At 50.9% G+C, this 24329-nt stretch overlaps 1 pseudogene; it reads left to right on the top strand.

Moving 5' to 3' along the window:
- The first annotated feature begins 2974 nt into the window (after positions 1-2974).
- On the top strand, positions 2975-14356 carry LOC119623202 (ceramide synthase 4-like; annotated as a pseudogene).
- The last annotated feature ends 9973 nt before the right edge of the window (positions 14357-24329 follow it).

Raw genomic sequence — 24329 nt, 5'->3', positions numbered from 1 at the left:
AGCTATAATTGCACCACTCTAGTCCAGCCTGGGCCACAGAGTGAGACCCTGTCTCAACAAAAAAAAAAGCAAACGAAAACAAAACAAAAATTGGAATGGAATGGATGTTACCTTTGGGTGACAGGACAGCGGTGGAGGTTGACTGGGAAGAGGCGTGAAGGAAGTTTTTAGAGGGAATATTTGTGATGGGAGATTGGATTAGCCAGGTATATAGTTTTGTCCAAATTCAGTGACTATACCCTTAAGATGTGTGCAGGCCAGGTGCAGCGGCTCATGCCTGTAATCCCAACACTTCAGGAGGCCAAGGCGGGAGGATCGCTTGGCCAGGAGTTTGAGACCAGCCTGGGCAACATACGGAGATCCTCTCTTCACACAAAAATTTTAAAAATTAGCCAGTCATGGTGGTGTGTGCCTATGGTCCTGGCTATGTGGGCGTTGACATGAAAAGACCACCTGATTCCAGGAGGTCAAGGCTTCAGGGAGCCATGGTCTCTGCACTCCAGCCTGGGTCACAGAGTGAGATGCTGTCTAAAAAAAACGAAAAGCCAGCATTTCACTTGGGTAAATTTTACCTTGAAAGGAAAAACCCATAAGCAAATATTGAACGCTAGTTAATGATCTGTGTGCTGACATGTGTAGGGGTGATGTGGCCTGAGGTCAGCTGCCTACTTTGAAATGCATCGGGAGTAACCAGATAGACTGATGGGTGGATAGAGGGATGGACAGGCAGAGGCAGAGGCAGAGGGGTGATGGAATAAATAGAACGGAATGCAAAGGGCAGAATGCAGTGGTGGGAATACAGGTATTCACTGTAAAATTCTTTCAACTTTTCCGTAGGTTTGAAATGTTTGTTATAAAATGTTGGGGGAAGGCCGGGCGTGGTGGCTCGTGCCTGTAATCCCAGCACTTTGGGAGACTGAGGCAGGCAGATCACTTGAGGTCAGGAGTCTGAGACCAGCCTGGCCAACATAACGAAAACCCATCTCTACTAAAAACACAAAAATTAGCCAGCTGTGGTGGTGTAATCCCAGCTACTTGGGAGGCTGAGGCACAAGAATTGCTTGAACCCGCAAGGTGGAGATAGCAGTGAGCTGAGATCACGCCACTGCACTCCAGACTGGGCAGCAGAGTGAGACTTCATCTCAAAATAAAATGTTGGGGGAAATAATCCAGATTCTTCCCCGTGGCCCCCATGCCTTGCAGGCCCTGTGCTACCCCTCATCACCTACCTGCCCTCCTCTCCTACCTCTCTTCCCCCTCTCTCCCTCTGTACCAGCCACACGGGCCTCCTCGCTGTTCCTCCGACATGCCAGGCACGGTCCTGCCTCAGAACCCTTGCACCTGCTGTGTATTTATCTAGAAAGCCTCTCCCCTAGCCCCACTTTCTTGTGTGCAAACCCACAACCTTCTCTTCTTTGTTTTTCCCAAACGTAGGGTCTTGCTTTGTCCTCCAGGCTGGAGTACAGTGGTGTGATTATAGCTCCCTGCAGCCTCGGACTCCCACCTTAGCCTCCTGAATAGCTAGAACTACAGAAACATGCCACCTGACTGCTTTTTAAATTTTTTGTAGAGACAGAGTCTCGCTATGTTGCCCAATCTGGTCTTGAACTCCTGGGCTCAAGCAATTCACCTGCCTCGACCTCACAAAGTGTTGGGATTACAGGTATGAGCCACTGTGCCTGGTCTGACCACCTCCTCTTTGGTTTTTTGTTTTGTTTTGTTTTTTTTCCCCAAGACGGAGCCTCGCTTTGTCGCCCAGTCTGGAGTACAGTGACATGATCTCGACTCGCTGCAACCTCTGCCTCCCAGGTTCAACTGATTCTCCTGCTTTAGCCTTCCAAGTAGCTGGGGTTACAGGCACATGCCACCATGCCTGGCCAATTATTTTTGTGTTTTTAATGGAAACAAGGTTTCACCATGTGGGCCAGGCTGGTCTTGAACTCCTGACCTCATGCTCCACCTGCCTCGGCCTCCCAAAGTGCTGGGAGTGAGCCACCACACCCGGCCTCTGGATTTCTTTAAATCCTTCATCTTTGGGGGCTGCTTCAGAGGCAGCTTCCTGCAGTGGAAAGAAACCTTCCTGGACATTTGAGGACTCAAGTTTTGTTTTTTTTTTTTTTTTTTGAGACAGAGTTTTGCTCTGTCGTCCAGGCTGGAGTGCAGTGGCATGATCTTGGCTCACTGCAACCTCCTTCTCCCGGTTTCAAGTGATTCTCCTGCCTCTGCCTCCTGAGTAACTGGGATTATAGGCACCTGTCACCATGTCTGGCTAATTTTTGCATTTTTAGGAAAGATGGAGTTTTGCCATGTTGGCCAGGCTGGTCTCAAACTCCTGACCTCAAGTGATCTGCCCACCTCAGCCTCCCACAGGGCTGGGATTACAGGCATGAGCCACGGTGCCCAACCACCACTCAAGTTTCTGACCCCAAGCAGCCACTCCCCTGACTTCTGGCTACCATCTTGGCATCAGTTAAGTGCAGAATAATAACTATTATTTTTGGGCTGTGTTGTTATTAGTCTTGTTAAAAATCAGTAGGCCAAGCTCTTTAGGTTGAGAAGCCTGGGTATTACTGTCTCTGTTTTATTTTTGAGATGGAGTCTCACTCTGTCACGCAGGCTGGAGTGCAATGGCACGATCTTGGCTCACTGCAACCTCCGCCTCCCGGGTTCAAGCCATTCTCCTGCCTCAGCCTCCCGAGTAGCTGGGATTACAGGCGTGCGCCACCACGCCCAGCTCATTTTTGTATTTTTAATAGAGATAGGGTTTCACCACGTTGGTCAGGCTGCTCTTCAACTCCTGGCCTCGTGAGTCACCTGCCTTGGCCTCCCAAAGTGCTGGGATTACAGGTGTGAGCAACTGCGCCCGGCCTACTCCTGTGTTTTACAGATGAACTTGAGGTTCTGAGGGGTCATTTGCCTAAGGACACACAGCCCAACTCTGCCTTTAACACTGACCAGGCAAGTGAAGGCAGGGGTGATGAGAATGGAGTAGTGGCTAAAGCCCCACTCTTCTGGGGCCACAGGATAGTTCCAAAGTCCCAGGCAAGGGGAGTTCCATCTTCTGGTCCCACCTCCTGGTGGTCAACTGCGCTGATAACCGCCCAGTTAGGAGTTGCGAGGCTCCAGCCTCTCAGGTCCCACTTGCCCCACCCATTCTTCTTGCAGCCCTCCCAGCTAACTGGAACCTGTGTCCACAGAATGCTGTCCGGTTTCAACGAGTGGTTTTGGCAGCACAGGTTCTGGTTACCACCCAATGTCACATGGGCAGAGCTGGAAGACCGGGATGGCCGTGTCTACCCCCACCCCCAGGACATGCTGGCAGCCGTGCCCCTGGCACCGGTCCTCCTGGCCATGCGCCTCGCCTTTGAGAGGTGTCTGCCCTGCCGCAACCCATCGCCCCCGCAGTCACGCCAGTATGTGCTCGTGCTCTGTGTGCAATTTGCCATTGCAGCATGTCCCGAGTGGAAGCTGGCTTTGCACCAAAGTGCTTTTCCCAGCTCCAGCCTGCCGCCACCACCCACAATTCTGGCCTCTGATTCCTGGTTTATAGGAACACTGCCCGCAGTTCGGGGCTGGGTGTGCCAGCATCTTCATAAAACAGGGATGGGAGGCCGGGCACCATGCCTCACACCTGTAATCCCAACACTTTGAGAGGCTGAGGTGGGCGGATCACTTCAAGTCAGGAGTTCAAGACCAGCCTGGCCAACATGGTGAAACCCCGTCTGTGCTAAAAATACAAAAATTAGCTGACTGCACACCTGTCATCCCAACTCCTCAGGAGGCTGAGGCAGGAGAATCGCCTGAACCTGGGAGGCGGAGGTTGCAGTGAGCCAAGATTGTGCTACTACACTCCAGCCTGGGCAATACAGTGAGACTCCACCTTAAAAGCAACAAAAAACGGCAAATATGAGCTGGGGGTGTTATCTCATCCCAAAGGCATCCCAGGGCCTCTGTGAAGGACAGTGGGGTGGGCGGAGGGTTTTCCAGTTTCAAATGCAGGGATTTTAGCCCTTTTTAAAAAAAAAAAAATTGAATCTAGGCCAGGCGTGGTAGCTGAGGCCCGTAATGTCAGCAATTTGGGAGGCTGAGGCGGGTGGATCACTTGAGTCCAGGAGTTCAAGACCAGACTGGGCAACATGGTGAAACCTTGTCTCTATTAAAAAAAATACAGGCCGGGCGCGGTGGCTCAAGCCTGTAATCCCATCACTTTGGGAGGCCGAGATGGGCGGATCACGAGGTCAGAAGATCGAGACCATCCTGGCTAACACGGTGAAACCCCATCGCTACTGAAAAAAAAAAAGTACAAAAATCTAGCTGGGCGAGATGGCGGGCGCCTGTAGTCCCAACTACTCGGGAGGCTGAGCCAGGAGAATGGCGTAAACCCGGGAAGCAGAGCTTGCAGGGAGCCGAGATCCAGCCCCTGCACTCCAGCCTGAGTGACAGAGCGAGACTCCATCTCAAAAAAAAAAAAAAAAAAAAAAAATACAAAAATTAGGCTGGGTACAGTGGCTCACATCTATAATCCCAACACTTTGGGAGGCCGAAGCAGGCAGATCACAAGGTCAGGAGTTCGAGACCAGCCCAACCAGAATGGTGAAACCCTCTCTCTACCAAAAGTACAAAAAATGAGCTGGGTGTGGTGGTGCACGCCTCTAGTCCCAACTACCCAGGAGGCTGAGGCAGGAGGATTGCTTGAACCCAGGAGACAGAGGTTGCATTGAGCTGAGATCATTCATGCCACTGCACTCCAGCCTGGGCGACAAGAGCAAAACTCCATCTCAAAAAAAAAAAAAAAGCCTCAGTACTGGGACTACAGGCATGTGCTACCACGCCTGGCTTTTTTTTTGAGACAGAGCTCTTTCACCTTGGCTGGAGGGCAGTGGCACGATCTCAGTTCACTGCAACCTCTGCCTCCCAGGTTCAAGTGATTCTCTGACCTCAGCCTCACAAGTAACTGGGATTACAGGCATGTGCCACCATACCTAATTTTTGTATTTTTAGTAGAAACGGGGTTTTGCCATGTTGGCCAGGCTGGTCTCAAACTCCTGACATCAGGTGATCCGCCTGCCTTGGCCTCCCAAAGTGCTGGGATTACAGGCGAGTGACATCACAACCCAGCTCACTTTTGTATGTTTAGTAGAGACGAGATCTCACCATGTCGCCCAGGCTGGTCTTGAACTCCTGAGTTCAAGCGATCCACCCACCCTCCACCTCCAAAAGGAGACCCTGCCTCTTAAAACAAAAACCAGAATCCTGAGTTCAAATTTCAGGTCTTCCGCCTGCCCACAGTGTCACCTCAGACTGTCTCTGAGCCTCAGTTTGCCCATTACGACAATGGGGACTAAGTTAGGGTTAGGTGAGCCACTGTATAATATGGACTTGGCCCCACGCTTAGCAGATTAAGTGCTTAAGTATCTGCCCTTTCTCTCCGCATCATGATTTAGTCTGCAATGAGTTCCTTGCTAGGCTGCTCTGAGCCTTTCCCCAAATGAGGGATGATGTTGGGATGGATGGTGGATATAAAATTTGGTCCCCACCTGTGGTGTTGGCGCGCCCTCTTGTGGGCAATATGTTGGTTGACCAGGGTCCCTGATCTCCAAGTCTTTACCCTGGAAGGGGGATGCTGGGAGGAGGGGCTTGGAGTGGGAACAACCCCTGCCCGTGGGGGGCCCTTAGCCTGGCGGGGGGTCAGGCCAGGACCCAGGCCACAGTGAGAAAGGCAGTGAAGACACTCTCATCCCTGGTTTGGGATGGGGCAAAGGTACCTGTCTACCCCAAGAGCTGGTCTGCACACCCTCACCCAGCAGACACATCACAGGTCCAAGTGCCTTTTTTTTTTTTTTTTTGAGATGGAGAATCGCTCTGTCGCCCAGGCTGGAGTAGAGTGACGCCATCCTGGCTCACTGCAACCTCTCCCTCCAGGTTCAAGCAATTCTCCTGCCTCAGCCTCCCACGTAGCTGGGATTACAGGCACACGCCACCACACCCAGATGATTTTGTATTTTCAGTAGAGACAAGGTTTCACCATATTGATTAGACTGGTCTCGAACTTCTGACCTCATGTGAGCCAGCTGCCTTTCTTATGTTTGGTCTAACGCAGCAGCCAGGCTACCCCTCCAGGGCCCCAGGGGATGAGGCCAGGAATAAGTGGAAAATCGAGTCCTGCCTTACGAGCCTTTCTGACTCTGGGCCTCCAAACCCTCTGAGCAGATGGAGCAGACAGACCCCAAGTCTTACACACCCTGCCACGTGCCAGCTGTGCCCTCTGTGCCTGTAACTGTGCCCCTCTGAGACTTGGTTTACCCACCGATAGCATATCTGCCCCCGCACACACAGGCAGCCCCGTCTCTTCACCTGGGCCGATGGTCTTTGTCTCCCTTGCACCCAAATTCATTGGCCTGCCCCTGAGCCGGTGGCTGGGTGTGAGGAATCAGACCAGGAGGCAGGTGAAGCCCAATGCCACGCTGGAGAAACACTTCCTCACGGAAGGGCACAGGCCCAAGGAGGTGAGAGCCCCCCAGTGCCCTGTGACCGGCACTACTGCCCTTGGGGTGGAGCCGGCGGGTGGTGTGTGGCCCATCTGTTGAGGCAGGAGATGCCAAGGTGGCTTCAGGCACCCCTGCAATGCCCCACTTTCCACTCTTCATCCCCGATTCCTTGGGAAATGAGCCCTGCCCCGCTAGCCTCCCTGGGAAATGAGGACCCGCCCCCTCCCAGCCTCCCTGGAAGATGGAGCCCCATCCCTACCAGTGTCCCTGGGAGATGGGGTTCCCCCCCGCCGACAGCCTCCCTGGGATACGGTGCCCCGCCCCACCCAGCCTCCCTGGGAGATGGGGTCCCGCCCCTAACAGCCTCCCTGGGAGATGGGGGTCCCGCTCCTCCCAGCCTCCCTGGAAGATGGAGCCCCACCTCTCCCAGCCGCCCTGGGCCTCAGTGGGCACAGTTGCACAATGGACAGATCGTAGGACAGTGAAAGAAGTTGCTTGCTCTCCTATTCTGGGGGAGGAATGGAAGATCTGAGCTGGTAGGAGATGGAGGAACAGAAGCAGCCCTGTGACCCTTCCTCCATTCCCATCTCTGGTGTGGCTGCCCGCTGGACAGGCTCTGCACTGTGGAGACGTGGATGCATCCTAAGTGGGGTGGGGAATGCTTAAAACCACATGCCCTGGGGGCAACAAGGTGCTTTCCACAGAGCTAGAAGCCACGTGACTCCCCCTCTACTTGTCAGTTTCCCTCTTCACGTAGGGCTTAGGCTGGGACAAGGTCTCAACTGCCTGCCTAGGTTGCAGGTGGGAACTGACCGTTCTGGAGGGACGCAGGGAAGCCTAGCTGGGGGTAGAGGAGGATGCACACCAGCATCTCTCTTAATCCCATCCCCATCAGCGACTTGCCTGCCCTATGAACAGGATTTGCTTCTGTGAAGGCCCAAGTATTCTGCAGGCCCCCACGCTGGGACCCCCAACACTGCCTCTCCATATAGACATGGTCACCTTGTAGGCAAGACGTGGGGCCGCAGTGGGGGAGAGGGCAGAGCCAAGTCCTGTCTGGGGACATGAGGGAAGCCACCACAGGGCCTCTATGACCCTTGTCCCCATCACCCCCCCCCCAACCCCCGCGCAGCCCCAGCTGTCCCTCCTGGCCGCCCGGTGTGGCCTCACACTGCGGCAGACCCAGCGATGGTTCCGGAGACGCCGGAAGCAGGATCGACCGCAGCTGACCAAGAAGCTCTGTGAGGCCAGGTAAACCCAGGATGGGGCTGAAGGCGACTTCTGGGGTGCAAGGCAGCAGGGGAGGTGTCTCCTGTATTCACAGCTCCCTCCCCATCCACAGCTGGAGATTTCTTTTCTACCTGTCCTCCTTCGTGGGTGGTCTCTCAGTCCTGTCCACGTGAGTGTACCTGAGTGTGGCTGACTGCTTGCCGGCCCCAGAAATGCCTCCTATGCCCCAGGCCCGGATCTGGTGGGAGGGAGTGTGTGAGGGGCGCAGCCAGAGAGGAAAACGTGCAGCTGAGGAGCCAGCGAGCTTGGCCAGGTGCTGGTGAATTCACACAACAGGTACTCAGGATCTGCCATGCACCAGAAGTTTAGGGTTCTGCAGTGAATGAGCTCCCCAGTGGAGATTGAGAGGCAGGAAAAAGCAGGGCTGGGTGAAGGCAGCATCTATGAGACCACCCAAAGAGCCCACAGACCCAGGGTGGGAAGCTGGATTCTCACCTCCGCACAGCCTAACACCCGTTTCCCTGCAGGAATCGTGGCTGTGGGCCCCAGTAAAGTGCTTGGAAAATTACCCAAACCAGGTGAGTGGGGGTGTGGGGGTGGGTGGGTGTACACGCGCACAAAAGCTTGGAGACCAGGGTGATAACAGTTGCTGCAGCCATGGACATGGGACCCGAGCCCTGACACCATCATCATTCCCCACTGAGTCCTACTCTGGCTCTTTGATTCCTCTGGGGAATAGAGAGAGGCTAGGAAACTCCAAGCAGGCGCTTCCACCAAACCACTGCCCTTGATTACCTCCAGGGATGGGGAGCTCACTCATTGGGATTCAAGTATCCTGGTTTTGAGCAAAGGGAGTGGAGCCTTCGCTCCCCACAGCTAACCTTGTCCTGCCCTGCTGCAGACCCTGAAGCCATCCCTGTACTGGTGGTACCTCTTGGAGCTGGCTTTCTACCTCTCACTGCTCATCAGGCTGCCCTTTGATGTCAAGCGCAAGGTGAGGCCACACAAGAGTCTGGAAGACCCCGTCGCCAGATAGGGAGCTGGGGTGCGGGGTGGTAGGACAGCCTCACAGCCGTACCTTGAGAGCTCCCTGGTGCCTCTTGCAGGAGGCATAGAGGCCATGGGCCCAGAGGCCATACAAAAGGACGCATTTCTTGGCCCATAGGGTGGGGCACCTTCCAGCATCAAGCCTCATCCCCACTGGGACCCACTGTCTCCTGCAGGATTTCAAGGAGCAGGTGATACATCACTTCGTGGTGGTCATCCTGATGACCTTCTCCTACAGCGCCAACCTGCTGCGCATCGGCTCTCTGGTGCTGCTGTTACACGATTCCGCCGACTACCTGCTGGAGGCGGGCCCAGCCCTCCCAGGTGCCCCTAGAGATGAGGTCCCATTCCTCCCAACCTTCCTGGGAAATGGAGCCCACCCTCCTGGCCTCCTCAGGTAATAAGGCCCTGTCCCCTGTGTCTTTCAGGCTGATAAGACCCCACCCCCTCTATCTTCCTGGGTGATGAAGCCCCACCCCTCCTACCTTCCATGGGCAGAGACGACCCCCTCCCACCCTTCTCAGCTTCCTTGGGAGATGAGGTCCTGCCCCCTCTGTCTTTCTGGGAGATAAAGCCCCGCCCCTCAGCCTCCCTTCTTGGAGGATACAGCTATAGACATGTGCATGCATGCATGTATGTATTCTTTGAGATGGAGTCTTGCACTCTCTCCCAGACTGGAGTGCAATGGCGCAATCTGTGCTCACTGCAACCTCTGCCTCCCAGGTTCTAGTGATCTTCCTGCGTCAGTTTCCCAAGTAGCTGCGATTACAGGTGTCCGCCACCACGCCCAACTAATTTTCGTATTTTTAGTCGAGATGGGATTTCACCATGTTGGCCAGGCTGGGCTCGAACTCTTGACCTCAGGTGATCCGCCGCCTCGGCCTCCCAAAGTGCTGGGATTACAAGCGTGAGCCACCGTGCCAGGCCTATATTCACAATCCTTACCTTTCCTGGAAATGTAGGTAGTTCCTGGAATCAAGGCCCCACCCCACCTCACCTGTTCCCGTCCCATAGCACCTTCTCCTTGAGGCCAGGCCCCCGGTCCTGAGCCCATTTCTCCGCGCTGCCCTTCTCAGGCCTGTAAGATGGTCAACTACACGCAGTATCAGCACGTGTGTGACGCTCTCTTCCTCATCTTCTCCTTGGTCTTCTTCTACACCCGACTGGTCCTCTTCCCCACCCAGTGAGTCAGCCCTCCCATGGGGGTCAGGGAGGTGGGAGGGCATGTCTGAGACACCAGGACTGCCTCACCATTGGTAACCTGCCCTAAGGAGCCGGGGATCTCGGCTGGGAGAGTTCCAGGAGAAGGCAGGGAAGGGCATGACAGGCAGAGGGCACAGCATATGCAAAGGTGCAGAGGTGAGACAGAGAATTAGAATTACTCAGCGTGCCTGGACCATGGAGTGGGGGGAGGCGTCAGGGTTGCCAGCGCACCAAAGTCTGCCCAGTCAATATTTATGGGGTCTCTTGAGTGTGCTGGGAACACAGCAGAGGCCACAGTTCAAAGATCCCTGCCCTCGTGAGCAGACACTTCATGGGTGGAGTGGAGGGTAAATGGGGCAGCCAGGTGAACTACACAGCATGCAAAGGAGAGATTTACTAACAAGAAAATAAAGTTGGAGGGCCAGGCGTGGTAGCTCACACCTGTAATCCCAGCACTTTGGGAGGCTGAGGCGGGCAGATCACTTGAGGCCAGGAGTTCAAGACCAGCCTGGCCAACATGATGAAACCCTGTCTCTACTAAAAATACAAAAATGAGCCAAATGTGATGGTGCATGCCTGTAATCCCAGCAACTCAGGAGGCTGAGGCAGGAGGATCACTTAAACCCAGGAGGCAGAGGCTACAGTGGATTGAGATTGTACCACTACACTCCAGCCTGGGTGACAGAGGGAGACTTCATCTTTAAAAAAATTAAATTGGCCAGGTGTGATAGCTCACACCTGTAATCCCGGCACTTTGGGAGTCCGAGGTGGCTGCATCACCTGAGGTCAGGAGTTCGAGACCACCCTGGCCAACATAAAGAAACCCCGTCCCTACTAAAAACACAATAATTAGTACAATTGTTTTTAGTTCATTAATACTGGGCGTGGTAACAAGCACCTGTAATCCCAGCTACTCAGGAGGCTGAGGCAGGAGAATCACTTGAACCCAGGAGGCGGAGGTTGCAGTGAGCCGAGATCACACCACTGCACTCAATCCTGGGTGACAGAGCAAGACTCCATCACTACATAAATAAGTTAAAAAAAAAAATGTCGGGAAGGGAGCAGGAAGTATGGGAGGGGTGGGTAGTTGGAATTACAGTGGCAGGGAATGCCTCGCTGGCAGTGTTTGTATAGAGAGGTGGGAGGGAGGTAAGGCACAGAACCACGTTGATCAGAGGGGAAGAGCGTTCCAGTCAGAACAGCCTGTGCAAATGTCCTGAGGCAAGACCATGCCTGGCATGTTAGAGGAACAGCAGCAAGGAGGCCTGTGTGGCTGGAGCAGAGTGGGTGAGGGGGAGGGCAGGGAAGGAGTGGGGGTAGACTGTGCAGGTCCTTGAGGGCTGTGGGGAAGACTTTGGCTTTGACCCCGAGGGAGATGGGAGTCACGGAGGTTATAAGCAGAGGAGGGATTCGATCTGACCTAGGTGTTCTGGATGCCCTCTAGCAGCTGCAGGGGAAACACGGGAAGTGTGGGCAGGAGCGAGAGGACCCAGGGTAGGCGAGATAAGTGAGCAGACTCAAGGGGATGCCTCTGGGATCAGGAGATGGGAACAGTCACAGAAGGAACTGCTTGAGGCAGCAGGAGCTCAGCCCTGCTGGGTTTGAGGGGTCTGTGGCCTCAGAGGAGACATGGAGAAGGCAGTGGGCATGCCAGTCTGGGCTTCTGGAGAAAGGTAATGTAGGAGTTGCCAGTCCATGGCTGGTCTTTTCAGCCAGCAGCCTGGATAGCATCACCTAGGGACTAGGTGTGGACAGAGAGGCTCAGTCCTCGGGCTCCCTGATGTTTGCAGGTCGAGAGGAAGAACAGGGCCCATGGAGCCTATGGGTCAGATCACATCCCTCCTCTGGCTACAACCCTCCATGGCTCCCACCTGTCTTGGGTTCAAGGCCTGAGGAGATTAGGCAGAAGTGACTGTGAGATGGGGAGATGGTGGGGTGGCAGGAGCCAGAGAGGGAAGGGGCCCAGGGAGGAGGGAAGGCCGCTCAAAACCTGTTGTACTGGTTGGTGGCAATGCAGGGCTGAACACTGTGGAGTGAGGAAGGCAAGGTCGCTGGTAACCCTACAGGCTGATTACGGGGTAGGAGAAACACAGCAGCTGCAGCCAGTAGTTTTTTTTGAGATGGAGTCTGACTCTGTCACCCAGACTGGAATGCAATGGTGTGATCTCGGCTCACCACAACCTCTGCCTCCCGAGTTCAAGCGATTCTCCTGCCTCAGCCTCCTGAGTAGCTGGAATTACAGGCAGGCACCACCACACTTGGCTAATTTTTTTTTGTTTCTTTAGTTTTTTGTTTTTAGAGATAGGGGTTTCACCATGTTAGCCAGTCTGGGCTCGAACTCCTGACCTCGTGATCCACCCACCTCCACCTCCAAAGTGCTGGGATTATAGGCATTAGCCACCGTACCCAGCCCAGCCAGTACTTTGAAGGAGTTCCAAAGAAAAAGAAATAAGCCTACAGGGAAAAGAAAAAAGTTGGTACCCAGAGGGGCACAGTAGAGGCAAGACTGAGTTTTTTGGTTTTTCCTTTCTTGTGTGAAATAACAGCGGGGTTGGCACTGATGATAAAGACCCAGCAGGAAGGCCAGGTGCGGTGGCTCACACCTGTAATCCCAGCACTTTGGGAGGCTGAGGCGGACAGATCACTTGAGGTCAGGAGTTCGAGACCAGCCTGGTCAAAATGGCAAAAACAACCTATTAAAAATACAAAAATTACCCGGGCGTGGTGGCAGGCACCTATAATCCCAGCTACTTGAGAGGCTGAGGCAGGAGAATCGCTGGAACCTGGGAAGCGGAGGTTGCAGTGAGCTGAGATTGCACCACTGCACACCAGCCTTGGGGGACAGAGTGAGACTCCGCCTCAAAACAACAAAAGAACCAGAGCTGAGTTTGAGAAGAGAGGGTGTGGTGGGAGTTGGGCTCCAGGACAGTGTCCCAGGCAACAAGCAAGGAGGAGTTTGAGGGGAGGAGCGGTGCTGGGGAACATTCTTTCCTACTGGCTTGGGTTGCACAGTGAAAATGAAGGCCCGCCCCTCTCAGCCTCCCTGGGAGACAAAGCCCCGCCCCTATCTGGCTACCTGGGAGGCCCCACCCTCTCTGCCTTCCTGGAGGTGAGGCCCCTCCCCTTTTATACTCCTTGGGAGATGAGTCCCTACCGCTTGCCTTCCTGAGACATGAAGCCCCTCCCCTCTGAGGTGAGTAGGCGGTCACCTGCTGATGAGGGGGAGGTGATGGGGGTCTGAGGAGTGGAGAGAAGGTGCCAGAGTGCCACCCAGGAAAGCAGCTGGGATCATAAGTACCCGCTTGGGTGGGGTTCATGAATGGCCAGTCAGGGAGCTTATGTGTGTTCTGCTCATTTAGTACAAGCGAGAGGGGGCCTCGCGTACCCAGCTCAAGTGTAGGTATGGGCCGGGCGCGGTGGCTCACGCCTGGAATCCCAGCACTTTGGGAGGCCGAGGCGGGCGGATCACCAGGTCAGGAGATGGAGACCATCCTGGCTAACACAGTGAAACCCCGTCTCTACTAAAAATACAAAAAAATTAGACGGGCGTGGTGGCGGGTTCCTGTAGTCCCAGCTACTCGGGAGGTTGGGGCAGGAGAATGGCGTGAACCCAGGAAGTGGAGCTTGCAGTGAGTCCAGATCGTGCCACTGCCCTCCAGCCTGGGCTACAGAGCAAGACTCCGTCTCAAAAAAAAAACAAAAAAAAAACAAAAAAAAAAATGTGTAGGTATGATGGGGTCGGGGGGGCACTAGGGAGCCATAGAAGGTTATGGAGCAGGGAAGGCCATGCCAGTTAGAAATCCCTAGGACTAGGGGCTACAGCAGCTGGTCAAGTCCCGGCCTCCTCCTCTCCCTCCCGCTGTAGGATCCTTTACACCACATACTACGAGTCCCTCGGCAACAGGGGCCCTTTCTTCGGTTACTACTTCTGCAACGGGCTTCTGATGTTGCTGCAGCTGCTGCACGTGTTCTGGTCTTGCCTCATTCTGCGCATGCTCTGTAGCTTCATAAAGAAGGGTCAGGTATGACTGGACCTCCCCAGGGGCCCCAGCCCCAAGCTCGTCCTTCCTCCTTGCTCCCAGCTCCATCCCTCTCTCTGTTCCCCAGATGGAGAAGGACATTCGTAGTGATGTGGAAGAATCAGACTCCAGTGAGGAGGAGGAGGCGGGAGCCCAGGAACCTCTGCAGCTAAAGAACGGGGCAGCTGGAGGGCCGAGGCCAGCCCCCACTGATGGCCTTCGGCGCCGGGTGGCCGGGTGTCTAACCAGGCACACGATGGCCACATAGCCAGGCAGGGCTGGCCGTAAAAGGCTGCCCCCAACGCCTTGGATATTTCTGGGGTGACTGGACTGGCGGCCCTGGGCCACCTTTCCGGAGACAGGGAGGCCCCCCCGAGGTGGGCGGGGAGGGTTGAGATCTGTCTCCAGCCCCTTCCTTCTGCCCACCCGCCCTTCTTCCCTCTGGGCAAATGGACAGAGCCGAGAGCCAGCAGCTGGATGTTGTGGCTGGCCAGAGACACCTCCAGGCTGTAGCCTGGGGACTGGGGGGAGCCCCAGCCTGAAAAGGGTCCGATTAAAACATAAACAGAGCCAAATTTTCTGCCTGAGAACTTGGGTCCCTATCAAAGCTCCTTCTTCATCCCCAGAGACTCCCGAGGGAGCCAGGCCTCTGTACTTACATACCCCACTGACGGGATACTCACTGCCACCCAAGGATGCAGGGCCCCAGGGGTCCCAGTTAGGAACAGAGCCCAGACACCACCCCCTCCCCATGCTGTTCCCAGATGAGCCCCTGACTCGCCAGCCAGCGACTCAAAGGAGCCGCTTCCTCCACATTTAAGGTACCCTTGGTCAGTCCCTCAAAGACTTACAGACTAGCTCTGAAAGGTCACGTCCTTTGCCCAAGCTCACACGGAGTTCGTGGACCAGGCCTGTCTCCGAAGTCCTTAAGTCCAGTAGATTTCCCATCTTCGTGGTCCCTGGAACCTCCCTTGGGATAGTGGAGGGAGTGGGGTAAAATCCCACAGGCTTCCCAAGGGTTAGCCTGGGGGAGGTCACTGTCTCTTCAAGAGCTCCAAAAATAAAGAAACGGAGGCCAGGCCTGGTGGCTCACACCTGGAAGCCCATCACTTTGGGAGGCTGAGGCAGGCAGATCACTTGAGGTCAGGAGTTCAAGACCAGCCTGGGCAATATGGTAAAACCCCATCTCTACTAAAAATACAAAAACTAGCAGGGCAGGGTGATGCACACCTGTAATCGCAATTACCTGGGATGCTGAGGCAGGAGAATCACTTGAACCCGGGAGGTAGAGGTTGCAGTGAGCCAAGATCTCGCCACTGCACTCCAGCCTGGTCAACAGGGCGACACTCCATCTCAAAACAAAACAAAAGCTGGGTGCGGTGACTCACGCCTGTAATCCCAGCACTTTGGGAGGCCGAGGCGGGTGGATCACGAGGTCACGAGATCGAGACCATCCTAACACAGTAAAACCCCATCTCTACTAAAATATAAAAAATTAGCTGGGCGTGGTGGCAGGCGCCTGTAGTCCCAGTTACTCAGGAGGCCCAGTCAGGAGAATGCCATAAACCCGGGAGGCGGAGCTTGCAGTGAGCTGAGATCTCTGCCCAACTGCACTCCAGCCTGGGCGACAGAGAGAAACTCGGTCTCAAAACAAGCAAACAAAAACAACAAAAGAAAGTGGACAACAAAGTGTTGGGGAGAATGTGGGGGGTCAGTAGTCTCACATACATTATCGGGGGAGTATAAATCGTTACCAACACTAGAAAACCATTCAGCCCTGTGTACAACAGATCTTTTATAAAGCTCAAAAACAGCCCAAATGAAATAATGTATAGGCATGAATACCTAGCTAGTAGAACTATAATAAAATATAAACACAAAGTTCAAATTAGTAAATTATCTTTGATCTGGGAAGGTAAGGGGGTGGGATTCAGATAGATATCAATTACTATCACTGTTCTAGTTTTTGAAGTGAAGTAAAGTTTTTTTTGTTTTTTGAGACGGAGTCTCTGCCTGTCACCCAGGCTGGAATGCATTGGTGCCATCTCGGCTCGCTGCAACCTCCGCCTCCCGGGTTCAAGTGATTCTCCTGCCTCAGCCTCCCGAGTAGCTGGGACTACAGGTGTGCGCCACCACGCCCGGCTAGAGAGGTGGTTCTGTCATGTTGGTCAGGCTGGTCTCGAACTCCTGACCTCAGGTGATCCACCTGCCTCGGCCTCCCAAAGTGCTGGGATTACAGGCGTAAGAGAGGTGAAGTTTTTGAAGTGAAGTGACACACACATTATTAAATACAATTTTTAAAGGGATATGACAAGCTACAAAATGAAAGAAAATATTTGCATACAATATATATCTGAAGAGGTTCTAGAATCCAGGATATATATATATGTATATGTATGTTTGTGTAAGTGTGTATACATATACACATACATATATAACCCATATATATATATGTCTTACAACTCAACAACAACAAAAATCCTAATTTGAAAAATGGGTGGCCAGGCACGGTAGCTCATGCCTGTCATCCTAGCACTTTGGAGGCCAAGGCGGGCAGGTCACCTGAGGTCAGGAGTCAGAGACCAGCCTCGCCAACATGGCGAAACCCCATCTCTACTAAAAATACAAAAAGTAGCCAGCGTGGTGGTGGGTGCCTGTAATCCCAGCTACTCGGGAGGCTGAGGTGGGAGAATCACTTGAACCTGGGAGACGGAGGTTGCAGTAAGTCAAGATCATGCCACTGCACTCCAGCCTGGGCAGCAGAGCCAGACTCCGTCTCAAAAAAAAAAAAAAAAAAAAAAAAAAAGGGCAGCAACCAGGTGTGGTGGCTCACCCCTGTAATCCCAGCACTTTGGGGGCTTTGGCAAGAGGATCAATTGAGTCCAGGAATTCAAGACCAACCTGGAAAATATAGCAAGACTCCTGTCTCCACAAGAAAAGAAACAGACAGACAAAGGACTTGAATAGAAATTTCTTGGCTGAGTGTGGTGGCTCACACTTATAATCCCAGCACGTTGGGAGGCCGAGGCGGGTGAATCACGACGTCAGGAGTTCGAGGCCAACATGGTGAAACCCCATCTCTACTAAAAATACAAAAACTAGCCCGGCATAGTGGCATGTGCCTGTAGCCCCAGCTACTCGGGAGGTGGGTCAGGCAGAAGAATCGCTTGAACCCAGGAGGCAGAGATTGCAGTGAGCCGAGATCACGCCACTGCACTTCAGCCTGGGCAGCAACAGCAAGACTCCGTCTAAAAAAGGAAAAGACAAAAAAAATCCCAAAAAGAAATGGCCAACAAGCACATGAAAAGATATTCAACATCATTAGTTGTTAGGAAAATACAAAACAAAACCACTTTACATCCACAAGAGTGGGTATAATAAAAGAAGTGTTGACCAGCTGCGGTGGCTCGTGCCTATAATCCCAGAACTTTGGGAGGCCGAGGCGGGTGGATCACCTGAGGTAGTGAGTTCAAGACCAGCCTGACCAACATGGAGACACCCCATCTCTCCTAAAAATACAAAATTAGCCGGGCATGGTGGTGCGTGCCTGTAATCCCAGGTACTCAGGAGACTGAGGCAGGAGAATCGCTTGGACCTGGGAGGCACAGGTTGCAGTGAGTCAAGATCATACCACTGCACTCCAGCCTGGGTAAGAAGAGCGAAACTCTGTATCAAAAACCAGCAATTCCACTCCTAGGAAGAGACCCAAAAGAAATGGAAGCAGGTACTCAAATATTTACATGAATGTTCATAGCAGCACTAGTCACAATAAAGGTAGAAACAACTTGTTACAATGGTTCGCTGCTGTAATCCCAACACTTTGGGAGGGCGAAGCGGGAGGACTGCTTGAGCCCAGGAGTTCGAGACCAGCCTGGACAACATAGTGAGACATAGTCTCTGCAAAAAATAGAAAAATCAGCAGGGTGTGGTGGCATACACGTATACTCCCAGCTACTTCAGGAAGCTGAGTGGGAGGATTGCCTGAGCCCAGGAGTACAAGATTACTGTGGGCTATGATCATGCCACTATACTCCAGCCTGAGCAACAGAGTGAGACCCTGTCTGGAAAAAAAAAAAAAAAAAAAGCCATAGAAACATCCCATATGTCCAATAACAAATTGTATAAACAAATTGTCCATCCATACAGTGGAATACTACTCAGCCATGAAAAGGAATACAGCACTGACAAACGCTACATGTAAATGAACCCTGAAAGCATTATGCTCAGTGTAAGAAGCCAGACAGAAAGTTCACACAGTTTATGATTCCACCTATATGAAATATCCAGAAGAGGTAAACCTATAAAAATAAAATGTATATTTATAGTTGCTGGGGGCTGCAGGGTGAAGGCACAGGAAGAAACTGTTTCATGGGTACAGAGTTTTATTTTGCAGTGGTGAAAATGTTTTGGAACTACAGTCGTGGTTGTACAACATTGCAAATGCACTAAATGCCACGGAACTGTTCAGTTTAAAATGATTCATGTGCTATGTAAATTTCATCTTAATAAATGCATGAAGAAAGGGATTTGTATAAATCAACTATACTGTCTCATGAAGCAAGGATTATAATTATGCCATTTACCTGGTGTTTCCCTATCCAATCATTCCCGTTCCCCCCAAAAAACAAACAACAAAAACCTCATGGGTTGAAAGAGAGCCCATAACGAAGATTAGAAAAGACACTGTTATAGATGAATAGCAAAGGCCGGGCGCGGTGGCTCACGCCTGTAATCCCAGCACTTTGGGAGGCTGAGGTGTGTGGATCATGAGGTCAGGAGATCGAGACCATCCTGGCCAACATGATAAAACCCCATCTCTACTAAAAATACAAACATTAGCTGAGTGTGGTGGCGCACGCCTGTAATCCCAACTACTCAGGAGGCTGAGGCATGAGAGTCACTCCAACCCAGGAGAGGAAGGTGGCAGTGAGCCGAGATCACGCCACTGCACTGCAGCCTGGCAACAGAGCAGGACTCTGTCTCAAAAAAAAAAAAAAAAAAAAAAAATAGATGAATAGCAAAAATATTACATGTCAACGCTTGTGGAGTGTAGCTTAAGCAAACCTTTGTTGGAAATTTGTAGCCTTGTAGGCTTATATTAGAAAAGAGGGAAAAAAAAAAAAAAAAGCCAGGCACGGTGGCTCACGCCTGTAATCCCAGGACTTTGGGAGGCCATAGGGGCTGGATCATGGGTCAGGAGTTTGAGACCACCCTGGCCATCATGGTAAAATGCCATCTCTACTAAAGATATCAAAAAAAAAAAAAAAATTAGGCAGCAGTGGTCGAGGGCAACTGTAATCCCAGCTACTCAGGAGGCTGAGGCAGGAGAATCGCTTGAACCCGCGAGGCGGAGGTCGCAGCAAGCTGAGATCATGCCATTGCACTCCAGCCTGAGCAATAGGGTGAGACTCTATCTCAAGAAAAAAGAAGAGAAAAGAAGAGAAAAGAAGAAAGAGAAAAGAAGAGAAAAGAAGAAAAAAGAAGAGAAAAGAAAAGAAGAGAAAAGAGAAAAGAAGAGAAAAGAGAAAAGAAAAGAAGAGAAAAGAGAAAAGAAGAGAAAAGAGAAAAGAAGAGAAAAGAGAAAAGAAGAAGAGAAAAGAAGAAGAGAAAAGAAGAAGAGAAAAGAAGAAAAGAAAAGAAGAAGAGAAAAGGAGAAAAGAAGAGAAGAGAAGAGAAAAGAAGAGAAAAGAAGAGAAAAGAAGAGAAAAGAAGAGAAAAGAAGAGAAAAGAAGAGAAAAGAGAAAAGAAGAGAAAAGAAGAGAAAAGAAGAGAAAAGAAGAGAAAAGAAGAGAAAAGAAGAGAAAAGAAGAGAAAAGAAGAGAAAAGAAGAGAAAGGAAGAGACGAGAAAAGAGAAAAGAAGAGAAAAGAGGAGAAAAGAGAAAAGAAAAGAAAAGAAAAGGAGGAAAAGCTCAAAAGTAATTAGTTAAGCATTTAAGAAAGTTTTAAAGAACAGTAAAATAAGCTCAGTAGAAGAAAAAACACAGGATAAGTGTGAAAATTAGAAAGGATCATCAAACCTAAAAGTTATTTGAATGACTAATAGACAAATATCTGGCAAGATTAATAAAGAAAAATAAGTCACAGAAAAAAAAAATAAAGACAGGCCAGGTGTGGTAGCTCATACCTGTAATCCCAGTACTTTTGGAGACCAAAACAGAGGATCACTTGAGCCCAGGAGTCCAAGATCAGCCTGGCAACAAGGCAAGACCCCGATCTCTACACAAAATTTGAAAATTAGGCATGGTGGTATGTGCCTGTAGTCCCAGCTACTCAGGAGGTCAAGGCAGGAGGATCACTTGAACCAGGAGTTCAAGGCTGCAGTGAGCCGTGATCTTGCCACTGCACTCCAACCTGAGCAATAGTGGAAGGCTCCAACACTAAAAAGCAAAAATAAAGTATCATACATGTCAAATGTTACATTTAATGTGATATTTGTTGAGCACATAACCCTTAAGGTAAGAAATAAGACAATAGCTGCTATGGCCACCCTTATTCAAAATTATTCTGGGAGTTCTAGATAACACAATAAAACAAAAAAAAGATGTAAATATTAGAATGAGAATAAAACTGTCCATTATTTATCTATGACATATCTCTATAAAAAGCCGAGGACGTACAAGGCTCTACCACCCACCCCTCCAACAAGGATACTAATTTAACAACTACACACAAAAAAGCACTTTCCCAAGAACCAAAAATCCCAGCTGGGCGCAGTGGCTCACGCCTGTAGTCCCAGCTACTCAGGAGGCTGAAGCAGAAGAATCACTTGGAACCTGGGAGGCAGAGGTTGCAGTGAGCTGAGATTGCACCACTGCACTCCAGCCTGGGCAACAGAGCGAGACTCTGTCTCCAAAAAAATAAAATAAACCAAAAATCAGTTGAGCACTCCCAGTACCCAGTTTTAACTTTATATCACGGAAAGACGCGCTGAAGAGGTAGAAAAAAACAGTCCTGAATCTCTAAAGCCACCTCTCCTCCACCCCTGGCAGCATGGTATGGAGAGTGCTTCTGTGTGTTGGGGAGAGGGAGGGTGCAGCAATTGTGAGGCATGGAAGTCAGCGCTGCCCTGTTACAGTAGAAAGAAAAACCCGAGCAAACTCAGTCTGATGGCCACCCATAGAGGGTGTGGGCGGCAAGCCGCCCAGGTGCCAAGGCAAGAGACTGAGGGCACAAGTTGTTCCAGTATAACAAAAAAATATATAATAAAAATAGTTACACTAAAAATATAGATATGATTATACATAAATATTATAATCATTAAGTTGTAGCATTACTTTTTATTTATTTATTTATTTTTTTTGAGACGGAGTCTCGTTCAGTCGCTCAGGCTGGAGCTCAGTGGCGCGATCTCGGCTCACTGCAAGCTCCGCCTCCCGAGTTCATGCCATTCTCCTGCCTCAGCCTCCCAAGTAGCTGGGACTACAGGTGCCCGCCACCATGCCCGGCTAATTTTTTTTGTATTTTAGTAGAGACGGGGTTTCACCATGTTATCCAGGATGGTCTCAATCTCCTGACCTCATCATCTGCCCATCTCGGCCTCCCAAAGTGCTGGGATTACAGGCGTGAGCCACTGCACCCGGCCATTACTCTTTATTTCAATATTATAATAGTCTTTGTTCCACAATTATAACCTAGGAAAAACCAGGCCATGCAGAGATAGGAGCTGAAGGGACACAGTAAGAAGTGAGACAAGAGGCCGGGCGCGGTGGCTCAAGCCTGTAATCCCAGCACTTTGGGAGGCCGAGGCGGGTGGATCACGAGGTCAGGAAATCGAGACCATCCTGGCTAACACAGTGAAACCCCGTCTGTACTAAAAAAAAATACAAAAAACTACCCGGGCGTGGTGGCGGACGTCTGTAGTCCCAGCTACTCGGGAGGCTGAGGCAGGAGAATGGCGTAAACCTGGGAGGCGGAGCTTGCAGTGAGCCGAGATCGCACCACTGCACTCCAGCCTGGGTGACACAGCGAGACTCCGTCTCAAAAAAAAAAAAAAAAAAAAAAAAGAAGTGAGACAAGAGTGTGAGCCCTGTTACTCCCAGACACGGCCACTAGAGGGCTCCATGGTCTAGCGGTAATGCCAGTGCCTGGGAAGGCACCTATTACTTAGCAGACCCTGGTCTAGCATTACTTAGCAGACCTTGGTCTTGGGTAGCAGACCCTGGTCTAGCATTACTTAGCAGACCTTGGTCTTGGGTAGCGTCAATGCCTGGGGAAGGCACTCGTTACTTAGCAGACCAGGAAAGGGAGTCTCCCTTTCCCTGGGGGAGTTAGAGAAGACTCTGCTCCACCACCTCTTGTGGAAGGCCTGACATCAGTCAAGCCGCGCCACAGCCATCCAGAGGCCTAAACGTCTCCCTGTGATGCTGTGCTTCAGTGGTCACGCTCCTAGTCCGCTTTCATATTCCATCCTGTACACCTGGCTCTGCCTTCTAGATAAACTGCAGTAGCAGAATTTGTGAAAGTATTAAGCCGTTGATCTCTTCAAGAAATACATATAAAAAATAATGACATAAGCTGTCCCTTCTCTCTACCTCAGCTACCAAACAGGGAAGGGCTCCTGTCCAGTGGACACGTAGCTCACATGACCTTACCTATCATTGGAGATGGCTCACACTCCTTACCCTGCCCCCTTGCCTTGTATCCAATAAATAACAGCGCAGCCTGGCATTCGGGGCCACTACCGGTCTCCGCGTCTTGGTGATAGTGGTCCCCTGGGCCCCGCTGTCTTTTCTTCTCTTTGGCTTGTGTCTTTATTTCTACAATTTCTCGCCTCCACACATGAGGAGAAAAACCCACAGGCCCTGAAGGGAGTGGAGTGTAGCTTAAGCAAACCTTTGACAGAAATTTGTAGCCTTACAGGCTTATATTAGAAAAGAGAGAAAAAAAAATAAAAAGCAGCCAGGCACGGTGGCTCACGCCTGTAATCCCAGCACTTTGGGAAGCCAAGGGGGGTGGATCATGAGGTCAGGAGTTTGAGACCAGCCTGGCCATCATGGTAAAATGCCATCTCTACTAAAGATACCAAAAAAAAAAAAAAAAAAAAAAAATTAGCCAGCAGTGGTAGCGGGTGCCTGTAATCCCAGCTACTCAGGAGGCTGAGGCAGGAGAATCGCTCGAACCTGGGAGGCGGAGGTTGCAGTAAGGCAAGATCATGCCATTGCACTCCAGCCTGAGCAATAGGGCGAGACTCTATCTCAAGAAAGAAAAGAAAAGAAAACAAAACAAAACAAAACAAAAGAGAAAAAAAGAAAAGAAAAGGAAGGAGAAAAAGCTCAAAAATAATTAGTTAAGCATTTAAGAAAGTTTTAAAGAAGAGTAAAATAAGCTCAGTAGAAGAAAAAACACAGGATAAGTGTGAAAATTAGAAAGGATCATCAAACCTAAAAGTTATCTGAATGAATAATAGACAAATATCTGGCAAGATTAATAAAGAAAAATAAAAGAAGTCACAGAAAAAAAAAATAAAGACAGGCCAGGTGTGGTAGCTCATACCTGTAATCCCAGTACTTTTGGAGACCAAGATAGAGGATCACTTGAGCCCAGGAGTTCAAGATCAGCCTGGCAACAAGGCAAGACCCCCATCTCTACACAAAATTTGAAAATTAGGCATGGTGGTATGTGCCTGTAGTCCCAGCTACTTAGGAGGTCAAGGCAGGAGGATCACTTGAACCAGGAGTTCAAGGCTACAGTGAGCCGTGATCTTGCCACTGCACTCCAACCTGAGCAATAGTGGAAGGCCCTAACACTAAAACACAAAAATAAAACATCATACATGTTAAATGTTACATTTAATGTCAAATACGTTGAGCACATAACCCTTAAGGTAAGAAATAAGACAATAGCTGCTATGGCCACCCTTATTCAAAATTATTCTGAGTTCTAGATAACACAGTAAAACAAAAAAAGATATAAATATTAGAACGAGAATAAAACTGTCCATTACTTGTCTGTGACATATCTATATAAAAAGCCCAGGACGTAGAAGGCTCCACCACCCATCCCTCCAACAAGGACACCAATTTAACAACTACACACACAAAAGCACTTTCCCAAGAACCAAAAATCACAGCTGGGTGCAGTGGCTCACGCCTGTAGTCCCAGCTACTCAGGAGGCTGAAGCAGAAGAATCACTTGGAACCTGGGAGGCAGAGGTTGCAGTGAGCTGAGATTGCCTCACTGCACTCCAGCCTGGGCGACAGAGCGAGACTCTGTCTCCAAAAAAATAAAATAAACCAAAAATCAGTTGAGCACTCCCAGTACCCAGTTTTAACTTTATATCACTGAAAGACGCGCTGAAGAGATAGAAAAAAACAGTCCTGAATCTCTAACGCCGCCTCTCCT

The sequence above is a fragment of the Chlorocebus sabaeus genome, chromosome 6 (genome assembly GCF_047675955.1).
Source record: "Chlorocebus sabaeus isolate Y175 chromosome 6, mChlSab1.0.hap1, whole genome shotgun sequence".
Lineage (NCBI taxonomy): Eukaryota > Metazoa > Chordata > Mammalia > Primates > Cercopithecidae > Chlorocebus > Chlorocebus sabaeus.
Note: the sequence above shows the minus strand (reverse complement) of the source record. Positions and strands in the feature narration are given on the sequence as shown.